The sequence below is a fragment of the Aphis gossypii genome, chromosome 3 (assembly GCF_020184175.1).
Source record: "Aphis gossypii isolate Hap1 chromosome 3, ASM2018417v2, whole genome shotgun sequence".
Classification (NCBI taxonomy): domain Eukaryota; kingdom Metazoa; phylum Arthropoda; class Insecta; order Hemiptera; family Aphididae; genus Aphis; species Aphis gossypii.
In genome coordinates this window covers 48,526,222-48,545,949 of record NC_065532.1, presented here as the reverse complement: position 1 = coordinate 48,545,949, position 19,728 = coordinate 48,526,222, and the positions used below count along the sequence as shown (strand labels likewise).

The window sequence follows — 19,728 nt, the reverse complement described above, 5'->3', positions numbered from 1 at the left end:
ATAAACGTACTTGATGAATAACTTGTTTTATATATTTTATAAATATATATATTAATTTATAAGTTATAATAAGACACCGGAAATGTACAATGAAATCGCACCGTTTATCCGCGGCTGGTATAAACAATGTAATGTACAAACTAACCTATGAACATACATAATATATATATATATTTTTATACGACGGGTCATCTGCAGTCTACATAATATTATGTTCTCTGTATAAACTCGCGCGCGCAATATTCCGTTTTCTCTCCATCTCTGGCCCGATTGAACGCGTAGCACGGCCAACTCGTTAAAATAATAATAATAATGTATAATATAGTATAGGCGCACGAGCGGCGCAGCCACTATACCATCTGAATTTCAAATCTGTATTCGTGACAGACGCGAGCTTCTCATGGTGTGTAGGTATATTATTGTATACCGCGACCGCGGTTGTATCTCGTTCGCCACCGCATTGGAGTTTGATTAGAAAAAAAATAACAAAAAACAGAACATAACGAAAAAAAACTGTACACACATTACACACAATATCGAGTCGTAGTACGTTTGGTCGTTGTGTATTATAATATATATTGTGTATCTCTGGTCATCGGACAAACGTATTTCTTGTTCGTTTGCGGCGGTGACTGCGTGGAAATTTTTTTTTTTCATTTTTAAAACTTGTCTAACCCCGTCCGCGAGCGCGCCAGATAACATCACGGCTGACACGCGGTATAATATGCACGGCGGCGTCATATGGACCTGGGAGGAGGACAGCCGCGTCCGTTTATATAGGTACCTACATCGTTATTCCTATATGTATTATATATTGTTATTTTTCATTATTATTATTCCTATTTTTTTTTTTTTTACTATTACCATTTCTTTGTCGAATGTGACGCGGGCGACGGCGCCGCCGTTGAGAGAATATTTTTTTTTTATAATATAATATGCCTGCTCGCATAGCGTTTTCGTATTATGTATACCTACTCTTGTGCGCGTGAGCGTTTTTCAACATTTGAATGGACAGCCAAAACTATAGCTTAACGTAGTTGTTTTAAAACCATGAGTGTTGTAAATCCAAAATTATTTCAACTCGTATTTTGAATAGCGTGTATTTTATATGAGAAAAAGTCTAAATTGACATCACTTTTAGGTAGGTACTTAATGTTTTCGAGGTCTTACCCTTTAAGAAATTGTATATTTCACATGCGTTTTAATAATTTATACGTATATTATATAGGTATCACATTCATTTACTTATTTATTGTATATATTGAAAATGGGTTTGTTAAACCTATTAGTTTCTAACGACTAATTTCTTAGTCCAAATTGTAAAACTGCAGGTAAATGTGTAAACTCATTTGCTCGTCAGTAGAGAATGGGAGAGAAAGAGATAGAAAGAATTAGATTGTACTAAAACATTTTGTATACAAAATATTACTCACCATTTTTTTATAGGTATATAAGTACTAACTTAAAAACATAAATACCTGTATGGTGTATATGATATAAGCTTAATGATGATCTATCTATATATTAATTGTATGTGTGTATAAACCCATGTATTAACTATGTTTTCTTTCGGTTTCGCAGATGGAAATCACTCTTTGCTCGCGGAATTTGGAGGCTAAGCGAATGCTTCTGGACCTCGATATATAATTGCATTCCACTCGGCGCCGCAACAAAATAAACGGTCTACATTTTATGAACGAAATTCCACCGACGTCGTCTTCCATGGTCTGCAGAACAACTCGAGTGAACCGAGTACAACAATAATAACAACAACAACAACAACGATGACGACAATATAAAGCAGCACGGAGAACAGGAGACAACAATTTCCAGAATTGCAACTATTGTTGTCATAGAATTCAATGGATGATGGATTCCCGTCAGAGAGGAGTGAACTTTTCAAAAACGAACAAACAGGTAAAACGTTTTCGGTTTTTGATAATATTTTAAAAATAAATACAACGGGTCGTGACAAAAGCATACTTCTCATTTACACAATGGTTGAGGTGCTGCGCCCACGACGTTTTTGTTTTAATAATGATGCTGTTTCGAATAATGGACACGAAACTTTTGTTCGATATTTCAGTTCGCGTATAGATTCTTTAAATTTTCGTTGTTTTCCCGCTCCCGTTAATTATAATATAATGGCATTACGTGTTAACTGGTCGTTCGTAAATCTCGGAACTTCACGTTTAAAAAACACATTATCGTAAAATGGTATTCCACTACAGCTATGTGTTTCTATTTTTATATTCATCTCACGTTCTTTAATTTCTTTTAAATAACTAAAAGATATAATAAAATATTTATCGTGGTAAAACTAACTAGAAGAAATCAATCCAATATACAACACAGACCAAAACATTGTTGACTAATAGTTTGTTCCAATATAACTAAATTTTTTATTTATTTTTTTGCAACGAAACTATAGTTATTTTGAACAATTAGTGGAATAAAAATTACGAGATATTAAATTTAATAAGAATTAATAGATTTTGATAAATGATTTATTGAAATAATAAATACCTAAATAGTTTATAAATTATAATTAGGTAATTATAACGTAAGTACATGATGCATATTAAAATATCTTTCACATCGGAGACATAAACAAGAAGCGAAAGAAACCTTTCAACCCATTTTCTTTAAACTCGAACCCGTTTTTTAAATCATTGGACTCGAGAGCATAATAGCTGTAGTTGCAAAGGGTAGAGGGGAACTGAGTAGACACTGTGTCGCGCGCGATTTCGGCGGCGGTGTTACGGTAATTATTATTACGTTCACGTGGGTCATATCACGACAAAAATGACATCTCACATCGCCGTCTTCGTGAATACTGCACAAACGAAATACGACAGATAATAATAATAATAATAATAATATGGCACCGTAGCGGCTCGGCAGCGTCGGAGGTTGAATAACCTCATCGCATCCCGGTGCAGCAGTCGTTGTTCTAACAGTTTCGGTCGTTTCCTACGCCGCCGCCGCCGCGATTTGATTAAACGCCGTCATCATCACGCTCCAGTTTCGTGCAGATCTCGTATCGCGAGCCCGACCGACCGTGTGCGTTTCGTTTTAAGACGTATAATATTATAATATACGCATTTCCACCGCAAGTAGAACGCGGACGGCGGCGGTGCGTGCGCCGGTAATCTAATATATCGCGACCAGGCTACGGCATTACCATAATAATATTATACTATTTTAATGTACGTGCAATGCCATTACTGTGTGATGTTACTATACGGTCACTATTAAAATATCGTAGGAGATGATGGCATATGATATTGCACGCGACTGACGCAGCAGCTATTACACATAATATATGTATAATATACAGAGTGATCTGCTCGATGTAAGACGCTCGTTGTTTCAGGATTATCAAACCTTTTTTTGAAAATATTTAATTTTACATTATTTCAAGTTTTGAAAAAAAAAATGATATATTTTCACTATTTTTTAAGTTGTTCACTGTTGTATTGAATGACAACAATACTACATACATATTTCATTTCATTTTATTCCGAAGCAAACTATTATTCAAAATATTTCGATGTATATGTATAAAGATCAAATTTCTGACAAACAATTGATTACTAAGTATAGATTTTAATACGGCCAATGTTTAGCGGAATACCATTGCAGTAGTACTCTTTCACTCCGCTTATCACTTCTTAAAATACTTCGATTTTTATACATTAAAGTACACTAAAAAATATTCATTGAAATAAAAAATAAAATTCATGTTGTCATTAAAAAAGGTAAAAACTTTTTTTTTTAATACGGTGAACAAAATCTTGTTTTTAACGATTATAAATTATATTCAAAATATATATATATATTCAAAAACATTAATAGCTTTTTTTAAATAATTAATGTCTTACATTAAATTGATTACTCAGTATATTATAATTTGATTATGTCTTAAAAATCTACTTCCAACCATAATATTATACAGGTGGGGCATATATATAATATATTCAGCTGTGGTCGCGTTTTCCCGATATTTCATTTTATCGTTTCGCCGCCCCAGGAATGGCTGTTTAATTTTTATATATTGTATAGCATATCAATAATACACATTATAATAGTATTATGCTAAAATATGAGAAACAGCGCAAGCCGCAGGAGAGACTGACGCCGAGGACGAGTCTTTCGGGACTACAACGGACTCGTGACTAGATCTCGTGCGGATAATCGTGATCGTCGAAAATATCACAGAACAGTGAAATGAAATTAGGTGAACTGCTGAAACGTCTAATAATATAAGTAATATACGACAGCCGCAATTTTGGGAGATCTATGAGCACTCATCGTATTGATTCTTTAGATTCGGTTTAGGATATATAATGTGAATAAGTGCATATGGTGGAAAATCTGTGGAAAAAAATTAGGAATTTTAATTAGTACATCATATTGATTTAACGGTTATGATAGTGTGCCCTAGATCTTATATAACTATTTTAAATTTAATAAACAATATTTATTGGTACTAAACTTGGCATTTTACAGGTGCATTATTTTGAATTATTAGGGTATAAAACCATTTTTTTTAAAGATATTTTTCAGGGTTTTTTTTTTTAAAAGATATTACATTTTCAGCTCTAATTATGTCAATAACTGTGTACTCAAGGCGACACACGATGGATAGTACCCCTAAATAATAGTATTGGTAATTTATTAAGGGTCTGCTGTTAGACACCTTTGCAATTGTTTTTCTTTTTAATATTGAGCGATTGTATAGTTCGTACTAATAGAATAATTTACCACCGATTAACTATACCAGCTATAATAATAGTATGTAACTGTTTGACTTTAACGGCGCATAAGAGTTTTGGTATTTCGTAATTCGATTTACGCTCCGTTTCGAAGCCAACACATATTTTAATATACCTACTATATATTTATTCTTAATGTACCTATACCATAATGTTAAAATGTTGTCTTCCTATTTTTACTGTCATAGTTCCAATAAATGTTCCTATAATATATCCACGATACGATAAAAAAAAATGTCCGATAGAATTCGCGTCGATCAAACACGAAATTCAAATAAAGCCACTGCCGATCCCACCATTCGTTCGCAGCGGAGACGAGCGCGCACAGATCGCCGCACGTGCGGCGTTTCGCCATATTTTCACGCGTCGAGGCGCGCATAGTACACGATTTTCGTGGCCTCTCTCTTTATCTCTCTCTCTACTTTTCCCTTTTTCCCTTTCCACACTAACGCCCTCTCTCTTTTCATATCTATCCTTCTAGCTCTCTCTCTCTCTCTCTCTCTCTCTCTCTCTCTCTCTCTCTCTCACACAAACATACACACCCTTTCTCTAAATCTCTCTCGCGCCGGTCCATCGTCGATCATTCGCAGTCTGCCCGTCGGCAGGCACGCTCGTCATGCCGCCCGCGAAAACCGTGTGTCCAGTCGTCGTTGTCTTCGTCGTCGTCCTCATTGCCATCAACATCAAACTTCGGCAGCCGATCAACGATTTCAAGTAATATAATAATATTTTATATATTATCATTATTATTATTATTATTATTATTTTTAAACTGATTGTAGTCATTTTATTTTTACATCAAAAAGTCGATTGCATACCCAAATTAAAATCCTCATTTAATAATATATTATTAAGCTTTACAATAGATAATTTTATATAAAATACGTGAAGTGAATATTGTATAATTGTTTTTACGCGATCTGTTCGTTCTCACATCTATTAGATTTATCGCAAAACCTGCACTGGAATCAACCACATTGTGCCATCCACAAATTTAACGGATTTTATTGGCCTCCAAAAAATTTTCATTATTGTGCGCTAGCAATGTGAACGTAATTCCAACAATATTAATTAATTAAAAGTATTACCATAATAGTATATAATGTGTGGAGATATAGTGATGGCTAAGTGTAATACCTAATGACATGGTATATATATGTATAATATAAAATAATATACGCCCTAGCAATCCGGTCCACGAAAAGTTTTTCTATAATTCAAGTATATAATACTGTTTTACCTCTTTTTGTTTTGTTTTTCTTTTCCTTTGCTCTTCTCCAGAAAAACGTGCATAAAACTTTTACGTAAAAGAAACTGTAAATATATAAATATACGTTCGAGTATTGTTATTTCTTTGCTTGTCGGTTTTCTAGAGTGCCCCATCACCTAATGTTTTTTTCTTTTTCTTTTATTATTTATTCTTTATCGCGCACTTTATTTATTATCCGAAAATCTTCTTATACTCGTTGCGTGAGGACGAGAACAAATTTGAAATTCGCTGAAAGTTAATCCACGAATGCTTTTTTTATTAACATTTTTATGTTTTGTTTTTTTTTTTTGCTAAAGTCCACATCTTAATTCAATAACCAAAATGCTTATTACATTTACATAATGGAAATTATTTCGTTGTGGAACGATGTTTAATTTTTTTTTTATTATTATTTATGCCTTAGTATGCATTTCGTCGCTCCCCCTTATTATCATCCCTGCTGTCGATTAATAATGGAATATTTAAATGACATCTTATGCCCTATTGTATTATAATGTATATGATACTATCAAGAGGTAAATATATATATATATAATATAATAATATTAATATACAGTCCACGGGGTGAATGTTTCTTCATTGATGGGAAAGTTATAGGCTCGTGTTTGCAGAATTTTAAAAAACAGAAAGGGATCGATTATAGAGAATTGACACCGAGGAGGAAGAAATGAAAAAAGCGTAAAATACGATGCTCGAAAAACATGTAATAATAATAATAATAATAATCGTACCGACACCCCTTTACACATTACACACACACACATACGCATATAATATGTATATTGTATATGTATTTTGTATATTGTTGAACGAAAATTGTGCCGCAAATGAAACTCGCCGTAGTGTTAAAAATTCCTGCAAAAGCATTCATTAAAATGTTTTTATGCTATACGTGTATACAGCCTTTGTTCGATATATTCATTCTTAGACTAAGCTCGTTTCTTTATGTTGTATCACACGTGAATGGTTTTCGGTAAAAACCGCTATAAAATTTAACGACCTATTCCTCTCTCTATTTATAATACTTTTTGTGCCAGTATGGTAGCTAGTAAAGAACTATATCTAATAATTTGGTTCTCTAATATAAAAAACTTTTTTATCGAAGACTCATATCGATGATATGAGCAAATACGTCACGCTACTACGACCATTTCAAGATATTTTTGGACGGTGCAAAGACGACAAAGTTATAATAAAAAGCACAAGACTCTGTCAGTTTTCATTTTATTTTCTCATAAATCGTAATCACTCAGCATAACGAAGCTTAGGCCTAACCGAATCTCCGAAGCGAGGAGGATGAACATCGCATGTTTTCAATCCCAGTCTTACTCTAATAAACCTTCCTCTTCATTTATTATGATATGTTATAATATTATATTATATTGTTATTATATATTATACAATTTTCCCACCGGTACCAACCATAAAAAATGATTGGACACTTAATATCACTATTTCAATATATTCGTGCGTCAAATACGATATTATATTATATATACTGTTATCATTATTATTATTATTATTATTATTATCGTACAATTAAATCACATCGTCACCATACATATAGTTGTAATAACGCGTGGTGGCGTAGTCAAGCAGCGATTGCAAAACTACGATTAGAATAATATTATGTATAAATCGACCGTATATTAATATTTTATAGTATATAATATAATATCTTATAGTAGGCAGGCATTTTTGTGGTACGTAGGCGTTATATACATTATAATATAGTTATCATAACGGTTTGGCGAAATATATTCAAAATTAAATTTTACTCGGACCGGATAAAATGATTTATCAGGTGTTTCGGTCTATGCAGCAAACGTTTCGAAACAGCAGCGTGTTTTAGTTTGTGTGTGCACGCTAAGTCCATTATGATATATTATTTTAAACGGATATTTTAAGAACTGGCCGTCTTATACTTGCCAGAAAATTGATTGTTTTTGTTTTCATAATATATAAAGTATTTGATAAATATTTGTGCGTGCGATCCATCTGGTCGACGGTGGTGGCTGCGGCGGTGAACAGAATAGGTAGCTTAAAATAAACGTCGATTTGACGTGGCACGTGTGCTTTGGGTTAGGGTTCAGCTTATTCTCTTGGATACGATCGGTTATAACTATATTATTATCTAAATATTATTCAGGGCGCACTTGTCGGAGGTTTAATTTGTAACGCAAACAAAATATAGTATTATATTATGGCAAGTTTTTTATTTGAAAAAAAAAATATAATATTCTTTATTGCGGCAAACGCGCCACGAAAATAGATAATATTATTATTATATTATGGTTTATAATTTTGACATTTTCGTATCGTCCAAGAGCCCCTCAAAAAAATAAAAAAAATGTGTACAGTATACTGTATACTATTTTATATATTCATATATTAATAGGTATACTATGTACGAGCGATAACGCAACTTCGACACCGCCCGCGCGCGTCACGTTATACTATTTTTTTTTCAGCCTGCTCTCCACCCCTTCTCCACGCGACCTGTCATTCCGCCCACGCGACCGACTGGCGCGTGTGCCGCACCTGAGTCGCGACTACACAACCACTGCAGCGTATAATCCGGCGGGTTAGCCGCTCACAGCCGTACAACATGATATATAATATAGTAAGTAATAATAAAACTGCTATAATAATATTATCGTATAATGTACAAAACGGTATAATTTATTGGCCACTGTCGTTCCAGCTGCCAACGCGTCAAACGGCGTTGCACAAACACGTCGGTCCGTGGCTGTCGAATGTAACACTGTATATTATTATTATATAGTGTGACAAGCGGCGGCGGATTCTATAATATTATTACTATTATTATTCGTCTTCGTTATCTGACGCGGTCGAATCCCCCGCACACAAACCCGTTACATCTGTGACGATGATATATTATAATACTGCCGTGGGTTTAAACAAATATGAGATCGATAAAACGTATGTTTAACCACGTGTAATTCCATAATAATATGGTACCCGCTCGATTGTTTGCGTGTCATACCTATTATACGGCGTCAAAACGTACAATATTTTATTATTTAGGGCCTACTATATAGGTAGTTGGTTTGACGCATTTCGAATTAATAATAATTAGTATAATATTGACTTCCCTTCCAAGAACTTTGTATAAATATATAATATTTAAATGACCTAGTAGAGTGTAAAATAGATTATTTTCGTGTTAGGCAATAAGTAAATCACAAACATTATTGATTGACATATTTTATATGGCATTTTACATTGTGCTACTTCTTTAAGTCTATTTGTATATCGACACGTGAATAAAAAAATAATAACTTAAGAAAAATTGAAAAAGTTTTGAATTTTCAGTCAGTTCATTATTTTTTTATGTTTTTAAAATATAAAGTTCGATTTATGGTTAACTTTTTATGTTAATAAAGAGCATTTTCGAGTGTTTTGAAATTTTGCATATAAAATCGCTAACGAGCTTATTTTTTAGCGCTACAACCCTCAAACCTCGATTTCAACATATTATATGCCTACGTGACATTTATTTTTGCTTGTGTTCCCAACTTATTCTCTGAAACCGACATTTCGATTGTAGAGAGATACTGCCTCTTTTTCTCGTTTTCAGTTTGATCAGAGCAAACTGTTTCCCGTAACAACCCCTTCAATCCATCCGCCATTTGCATATAAACTATATTGTACAGTAGGTACACTTTTAAAGTTATAACTGCTGCATTGCCGTTTTTTGTACATTCATCTTGATTTAAATTCTCTCTTATTTCAAGCGATATCTCAGTCTTTTTTTTCAAATTGGCTACTGCACTTTGCCCGATATTGAACCTTTTGTTGATTTCCACTCACCTCCTGTCATAATGTTTCTATTAAAATGTCTTCAAAGACTCCACAGCCTGCGGCAGAATTCTCTGTGCTTTTGAAACGTTTAATAATGAATATTCTCGACGCTCACTTCCAATTGCACTGCAATCATATAATTTTTCCGAGCAACCAAAAACTTCAATGAATACTACATAAAAATATATCACTTGATTCTTATGACCATATAATATTATTACTACTACAACCATTATAATTATTATGATACTATATTGTGCGTGTTGATTAGGTACTGTCTTCATAATATTACACTAACCACTTATAATATAATCCAAGAAACGTCGGCGGCAAACATTGTGTTTTTTCAATTCTACTCTAGAGAGTATGCGTGATAAACGACAGATGGCCTATATAATATATATATACATATGAATGGTCGGAGTGGTATATACTGTATATTTATATACATATAAGTGCATATATATACTTCTGCAAGTCTGGTGTGTGCACGCGCGTGTGTGTATACATATATACGAGATGATAAGGAGTGGCGGGATCATAAGTCTGGATAGATTGGGGAGGGATGGAAACCTTTTTCCGATCCCTAAAACAATACGACAACCAGACTACACTTAGCGTGAGTCTATTCCCCTTTGTGCTGGAACCGACGCGATATCCCGCGGCCGCCGACTGCTGGCAGCTGCCGACCCGTGGAGAAAACATAAAAATCTCTGATGCGAATGTGTCGCGCGCGTGGCATTCGTTTTGTGTATATATTGCCATGACTCCGGTATCGGATCTGATGAGGAGGAAGTGGTTTATATTTTTATTCCAAGAACCGTGTACAATGCACATCAACAAGTCGTAAAAAATATCTTCTATATGCGCAACGGTCGTATAGTATATAACATAACGTAAACTATATTATTACACTATACGTATATTATTATACATATATCTTATTCGGCCTACACGTGAGGTATTGTTGGACCATAATAATATATATTGCTACTGCATTCGACCGTGCTCCGTCGGGGCTCGTTTTCCGGAAATCGTCGAGTACGCGCCGGCCGCGGTATTTTTACTCGCCTCGTACCACGGTGGATTTTATCGACGTTTTACGTCCATTTATGCCCCAAACGACGGGGTACTGCGCCTCGTACTTTATATTATATGTTATTATTATATTCCCCGACGGATACGTTAAAACGGATACGGTTCCCGACGGTCGACGTGTTGTTATAATATAAACGTGAACAATATATATATATATATATATATAAACGAATATAAACTGATTTATATCGCGAAATAAAGTCAAATCGCTCTCGCCACATTTGCGGACGACGAAAAGCACTATACGCTTTCAGATATTCCCGCTGCGCCATAAATACTCTCAAATAATAAAAATAACAACAAAATGAAAATGCAAAGGTTCACCCACTCGCTCATCGTTTTATGTTGAATTATTTTGGTTTTACAAAACTTTCATTCGAAATTATTTCTATACGTGAAATAGTGTTTCCCGTTTCCCGTATCTCATTTTAAGATGTTATAATAAATAATTATTATTACTGTCCATCGCTGTCACAATAATATGTTATATACAATAGGGGTAGATATATGATATGGGTATCTCTGTAGACTACAGTAGGACGCTTGAATATTACGGCGTGACTGGCGGTGTTGTTGATGGCGAGCGTATACGATACGAAACCATATGTTATTGATATTAACGACAACAAAAAATTAACCCAATTATTGCATTTTCTGTAGAAATACAGGTACTACAAACTATGTTGGTTTATGCCTCTTTTACTGAAAAATTATTTCGGAATTTCATTTATTTTCTCTCTCTCTCTCTCTCTCTTAACCGCTCTGTAAGATTGTATTTGATAAAATAAATTAAGAAACCGTCCAAAAATCCCTTCGCTGGCTCCCGCAGTCCCGCCAAGAATAAAATTGATCGTTTTACCTCTCGACCGACAGCTTTCATTATAATAATAATATAGAACCCTATTTTCTCTGTTTTCGATTAACAACTCTGTTGTTCCGCATATATATATAAGCATCAGAAAATAAGACCAAAAAATGTAACACATAAATAAACCGACAGCAGAAATTCTTCTCTTTCATGCACTATTCCTCTTAAACATTTTTTACATTAAAATATGAGAAATAGACATTTTTAGTTGGGATCGGGTGAGTTTATGTTCGTCCTTTATGGCAAAATGGCAACCCCTGTTTAGTGGCTGTAGTTTTATTACATTTTTATTTCTATAAAAACACATCAAAGGTTAAATTTATTAAACATTAAAACAATAAAGTATCTTAAATATATATTATATATATATACATATTTTTAATTTATATTATTTACATTTTCTAACCAAAAAATAATAATTATATTCTACCAGCGAAATTTATTTAAATGCGAATCAGAGTATTTTATTATCTAACGAAAACAGATGATAAAAAGAATTATAAAGATGGATGCATTTTAAAAATATTACTTACTTATATATACACACACATTACTCATACATAAAAATAAAAATTGATTAACTAATTAAATTTAGTAAGTAGAATAAATTTATTAAAAATAATGGAAATATAAATTCATTTCTCAATATATTATTTATATTACTTTCATAAATATTACTAATGCCAAAAACTACGGTTTATCTAACATTTGTATTATATACAGTATACACTGTACAAGTATAACATAGAATCTTTAAAAAAACTTTTGCACCCAAACCCAATTAAACTCTTAAATACCTATTATATTTACTAACGTTAACATTATTCAATTTGTAATGAAATTACTCGTTGTGCACGTATGTAAAATAAAAACATTATACACTAAATACATTTTGCCCGTCAGTAGGTTTTAATCAAACCGGATCTGCCCACTTGAATAGTATCATTATCGGTCTTGTTATTATAATTATTATTATGATGTATGATTCAATGATTGTCTGGTTAAAATTAATTACCCATGTACTAGATATACGTCCAATAACTGTGTGTGTATAACGATAAACAGTATCAGTCAATTCTCACGATAACTCAATAACAAATTACCATTTATGGATAGATAAATATATGCATTATACAGTACCTATACCTATGTATAATTTATATGATTATAATATTTAACTCTTTGAGTAGGACGAAGAATATCAAAAGGTCTATATTTTTTCTTATTTTTCTTCTTCTCTTGCTTATTATTAATATTATGTGGGTACACCGTACATTTAAATTACAAAGATTAGTCGAACGGGATTCATTGAAATAAAAAAAATGATAAATGCACCATTAAAATCAAATGTGAACAGTTTTTGCAATGAATCAACATGGTTTGTACTTAATGTTCAGAAATTTAATCGTGTCTTGATAAATTCTAAGTACAATACATCATAATTTAATTTAATTATTATAGTATGTTTCCATACCTACGATTAGGTAGTTTGCGTTTCTTATAATAGTTTCCAGTACATCTATAAGCTATATTATAATTAATTTACTTTAATAATTGTTTTTAATGTAAAACGACATAAAATTGTTGCAAGTGGAAAACTTAACGGCACGAGCAGAATTTACTCTATAAAAGTCAAATCATTGAGTAACATTTTTATGAATAAATCACAGAAATACCTAAGATACGCGTATACTATAGATACATATAAAGCTATTTTACCCACTATAATATCATAAAAAAGCGTATATATTATAATAAACATTAAATATAAAAGCGACGTGCAAATACCATTATACGTGTTGCATCATTTACCGCAATCGCTGGTAGATTAAAAACACTTTGCAATGCCCTTTGAGAAACTACCCGGCCGAACGATGTTAGATAATATATATGGTAGTAATAATCGTATTCGTGCAGTGGCGTTGCAATATATTTAATAATAATGTGGAAATCTCCGAAAACTCGCATGCCCATCACGATACAGTTTTCGGTCGATTGGCCATCGGAGTTACTTCCGTTTCCTTTTTTCCGCCGCCACATAATACATAATATATATATATATATAATATAACATATACGTAATAGTAATAATAATAATAATATAATTCTAAATGCGGTCATTTATTCGATCGGAGTATATAGGTCCATCCCGAAAAACACCCTCGTATGTATGTGTGTATGTGTACAGTAACTTGCACGCACAACAAATGGACGCATTTTAACTTCATCTTTTAATACACACGCGCATTCACTTTATCGTGGAAAAAATGTACTAGACTTCTCGTGTATAGTATTACCACTATAATATGGCCAGCGGCGGAGTGACAGGCTGCGTGGTTTGCAATTCGGTTAAGTACAATACCCTTCCTTATCCTCCACAGCAGATGTGGTCTACGAGGGAGGAAGTTCATGAATGTTTCATTTTGTTCTCATATAGCCCTGTCTTTTGTCGGAGAGTTTTTCTGAAATACATTATACAATACAATGATAGAATATAACATCGTCGACCGTAAAAACCGACTTTGCTATGTAATTTTCAAAATATAAATTCAAACGTGACCTCATTTTAATTATTTTAAAACGTTTTGATTCTGTTGCGATCGGTATTTCGTGTGGAAAAAAATAATACGCATATCCAACAATCTATAAAGTCTTCTCTAATAATGAGTTTTTGATTTTTTTAAAAATTAGCAAAAAATAATTTATCGATTCAAAAATCTCTTGGTAGTACGTGCGCTGTCAGTTTTTCACATAACGTTCGTACACGCGTGGTTGCAATACACCATGCGTTACAGAGAACCAACAGACCGGCGCGACGATAACAGATCATCAGTTTTGTGTTCTATTTTAGACGATGCGTACCTAAAATACAATAAAAAATATTTGTGTATACTATATTGCCCATACCGTCTGAACGCCACTCGGCGATCATCAATAACCGAGAAAACGCTGAACGGCGCCGCGCTTTGTGTACGACGAAAAGCTTTCTTTTATTCTGGTTAATTTATTTTATTTTTTTATTTATAACATTGACAAACTAGTTTCCGCGGGCACTGCCTTCCCCTTACCATCACAAAACACAATGTTAAATATAGTACTAAGTATAGAGTTCCGCACAAACGTCTACCGACTGTGTTATGTGTGTGCGTTTGTGCCACACAACTGTGCAGATCTCTGTATAGTAAAAGTATACAGCAGATACTAACACACACACATTCAAATAAACACATTTTACGCTATACATAACGTTTATACTCATACACGTGCACGTAATATTATAATCGTGAACTTGACTGGTCACGACAATGCAACGCCTCGAGGTCTCGATGTGTAGCGTATAATATCGTAACGGTATACACTATACATATATATATTATATAGCTGCAGGTTGGTCGATGCAGAAAAGCGCATTAGCTCGCGCGCGATCGCTATTACCATTATTATTATTATTATTATTATTACAACTACTATTATACAGACTATCAACCGTCGTGATTGTGTGTTTGCTCACCCAGCCCTGGCGTTTAATAAATCGATTTGCACGGCGTATTAGCCGCGACGACGATGCACGCCACAATAATATTATTACATTGCAAGTCCGCCGTTATAGTTGTAGACGAGGACGTCTGCCAATAAATCCGATCGGTCTTATCCTATCTCCGTGGTAAAGTTTAACGGTATAACGTTAATAGTGCCCCGGTGTAGAGTAGTACAGGTAGAACGTCTGAATATATTTTTTACACAATATTAATATAATAATATTATTTCGATACGGTAACCGCAGATAATATAATACAACCTGCTATCATACGACTCCCTAAACGGCCTAAACGTTCGATTTCGAAATAACGTGCTTGTGCGATGCCCTGCAATAGTGGTACAGCTGTGGTTATTTTATAATTTTAACGTGCACGAAGCGCTGATGGGGATGAAATATTTCCAGTGATCTTTCGTTATCATATACGATTGCTTGTAAAAAAAAAATTCCATGGCCGCACATTTTGACACTATGCTTTTCAATGTCAAGTACATTAATTTTTTTCAAGTGATTGTATTTACGCGGTTCAGTTTTTAACACTTGCGTATTTAAAATAAATAATATTCTATATACATGTATCGCATACAATAGATATGTATTCTACGAGTGCGGATACATGACAATTGGACTTTTAAACTCAACGAAATTCGAATGATATAAAAATGGCGATACGCCGCCGCTTTCAATTAGTAGAAATATAATTATCCACACTAAACGTATTTCAAGTAACGTTATTCTTCCGTTCGGCGGAATCACGTTTGAACGGTTAATCCGGTGCAGTGTGTACAGTAATTGATTTTCAGCAACGTTAACAAGTCCACCAGAGCGGTGGCGGTGACGTGACTTGGAATCCTGCACGAATTTCACTTATATATACATGGATAGGTGTTGTGTATGTAAGTAGTAGGTACCTATATATAAAATATATGTACGCGTAAAGCGGAAAAAGCAATAAATAGGATTAAATTTTCTATTTCCCAAAGTCGTTCCCGTCTACCCTTTCACCCAGCGGGTCGCTGCTGTCGGCGATGTAGTTAGTTAGCATCGCGTACGGCCCTGTGATTTAACGCCGTCGGAAACATTGCAAATCTAATCACGTACCAGCTACACCTATACTGCAACCATCTCTATCTCTCTCTCCCTCTACTGTCTACCCAGGGTATCCGTCACGGGACCGGCGTCAAAAATAATCTGGCCCCGAGCGTGTGTTTCTTCAATTACACGAAATCGCACACCGCGAGTGATTCGTCGGTTTTGGTACTGAAAAACAGCATGGCGTATAACTTATAATGTATGTATATAATATATTTTATGGGCTCGGGGTAGGCAGACGGGCGCGAGGAAAATACGTAAAAACACCATCCCTTTTACGCACCGTCCGTATTACTATTATTATTATTATTATAACGCCCGTGTGTGTACATAACTCGAGTAATTTCAAAAAGGAAATGAAACCCCACTACTCCTCGCGCGTTTGACAGAGACGGCGGCGATCGGGACGCACACAGACATTGCTAGGGGAGTACGGTAAATGTTTGGTGCCATCGTGGAACGCCGCCGCTGTCCGGAAAGGGTGTAGCCTGCAAAAATCGAACGGAGTTTTTTGGATTATTTTTCCCTCTCTCAGTCTCTCCCACAAAGCCTCATCGGAACAAAACGCAAACAATAATACCGTGCAGTGCATAATAATATAGTCCTTTGCGTATTTCGATATGCGATTTGATGCGGTAATTGCACGCAACAATTTTTTTGTATTCGATATGTACACCAATTTCAGTTATCAATTATGATAGATATAGCCACAGTAGTGTGCATAAGCGCCTAATACGGGTGTGTAACAATAACAATAATCGTATAACTGCAATCGTTTAACGGCCATATTAAATGATCCGTACAAAACATTACGCAATGAAATGGGCTTGGGTTCTATAGCATAGAATTTGCATAGATATTTGTTTTTAGTGCATAAACCTATAGAGTAAGCTGCACAAATATCCTACGTACTATGTATGAAAAGTTTTAACATCGTATTCTGTGGTTTTTGTATTAAATTCACACCAACAACTATTACACTCTTTTTGTTTGCCGATGCACCTAAACGAAACATAATTCAGACCCAATGATTGCGTTGTGCAGAACGCACAACTCGGACATAATTAGAACTATTTTCTTGTAATCCAATACAAATAAACTGCTACAGCTTGCAAGTCAATAAACATGACATCTCTATCCGACAATATTTCAATGCATTTCTTCGTGCATTGGGAACTATAGCATATTATATTTTACGAGTGTTTCATTAATATTTTTTTTAATATAATTTTTTTTTCTTTAACCCATTATTGATAATATAATATACGTTTAATAATATTATTATTGTCATTTGGTCAAAAATCGGTAAATTTCTCGTCAATAGAAAACGCGAAGCGATCAAACGATATAATTATAATCATTTCAATATTTTATTGTAAAGGTATAGGTTTAAACTCAGAAAAATATGCGCACTCGTCGGCTGTAGAAGTTTCCACAAGCTGTCGGTGACAGACATTGTAGATTTTGTTATTGTTATTTTCTATCACCGATACGAACCCTCGTTTAATTCACCCTGGATATTGCGTGTTAGCCGAGGGTTCGGTGGAAAGTATGTCTGTGACGACTGATGAGTAACATCACTCCATGACGTCTATATATTACCCGAAATATTATCGAGACGTGATGCAATTAAACTCGTTTCTGTACATTTTATCCTGGTTGAATTACTCACATAGTTATTACCCTAGATTATATCATAATATATATTATTAAAATTATTTTTATTTTTATTAATATTATTATTATTATTATTATTAGAATGATAAGTTGATTAGTTTCCGTTGTGTACGATATAACCAAATGTGTTTTACCATTTTTGTTAATATTTTTTATTGAATATTGTGAAGTCAATTAAATATCTAAATTTAGAAAAAAATAAAGTATTTTCAAGTCAATAATCTATAGTTTACATTTAATACTGTATAAGATAATATATTATTATGAATATGTCATAATGGTCGTTGATATAAATTAAATTGTAACGTAAAGTTCTCCGATTTCGATTGTATTCTGGAAGACGTTTTTTATCAATGTAAAATTTTAAGAAAGCTTGTATATATAACATAAAAATAGGTATACGTCATACGTTTTTAATATTATACCTATCGTATTATTTGTTATTTTTGTTAATATTACTTTATAGATTAAGTTTTTAGTGTATTTATATAGTGACTTGGCCGTATTAACGCATTTTGATCATGACGTTTTCATTGTAAATCGATTTTTTTTCTCGAAAAACGGGTTACGTATATAATATTATTACCTATATTATGTTGTATAAGAACGGTGGAAACGTCTCGGACGGTTTTCCTGCCGGAGTTTTCTGATACGCACCTGCACCCCGTCGCCGCCGTTTCATCCCTCGCGCGTCGGCACATCCGGTACAGCGCGTCGCCGCCTACGCAGTTGTGTCGCGACCGGTCGACCATAACGATATTGCCAGACACACGCGGCGTGTCTTATTGTGGCCGTTTCTCTGTATGAAATTATATTTGTACGCAGACAGAGTGTAATATCTTTGAAGTCCAGGCAGAGCAATCGATTTGAAATAAGTCCGTTATACACGGTTGAATGGGTCGCGGGGAGGGGACGGGGCTTTATCTCGCAAGTCCAGCGGGCCGCCTCGCGTGTTCAACGGCGCGCGCCAAAACGGAAACTCGTAATCGCAAACGTGTGTGTGTGTGTGTGTGTGCGAGTGTGTCATCTCAAGTGGATACCTACGATTATTTCACAACGTTGGCGGGCCTGACTCATTGCTCAACCTGTGTTATTCATACGGTTTAGGTGAGCAAAGTTTCAGGTGTGCCAACGTTGCGAGCGTTACACGCCGCAGCGGAGCAGCGCCCGCCGATCAGCTTCCGATCAGACGACCGTGCGCAACGAACGAAGGATTAACCATCCACATGTCGCCTGAAACTTGCTTTGACCTAAGTACATTCGCATTGAGGTGAGCAAAGTTTCAGGCGTGTAAGTGAGATCGGACTAAAATCGTCTAGAAGTGCAGCAGTGACACACAGCCAGCCAAAAACGCGTGATAAACAACCTAGGTATATTATTTTTATTAATATTATGACGTGTATACCTAGTGGTAAACCATTTTAACGTGAGATATCCATACTCAGATTTTTTTTTTTAAATAATTTTTAAGACGTTAAAAACAACGTTCTTTTAAAAACGTTTTTACCTTACTATCAATGCTTTAATTTTAAAAATGTTTACCTTATTTAATTGCAACATGTATTTTTTTCCTTATTCCAAA

General features: G+C 34.3%; 1 long non-coding RNA gene across 4 annotated transcripts in view; it reads left to right on the top strand.

The window, feature by feature from the left end:
* LOC114122857 (uncharacterized) overlaps positions 1 to 19,728 on the top strand; it is a 108,133-nt gene that overhangs the window by 62,542 nt on the left and 25,863 nt on the right. For 2 of the 4 annotated variants that reach the window (XR_007604852.1, XR_007604853.1), the window contains exon 9: positions 1,582 to 1,917. This is a non-coding gene — a long non-coding RNA (uncharacterized LOC114122857). The other 2 variants (XR_007604854.1, XR_007604851.1) reach the window with 2 other exon arrangements.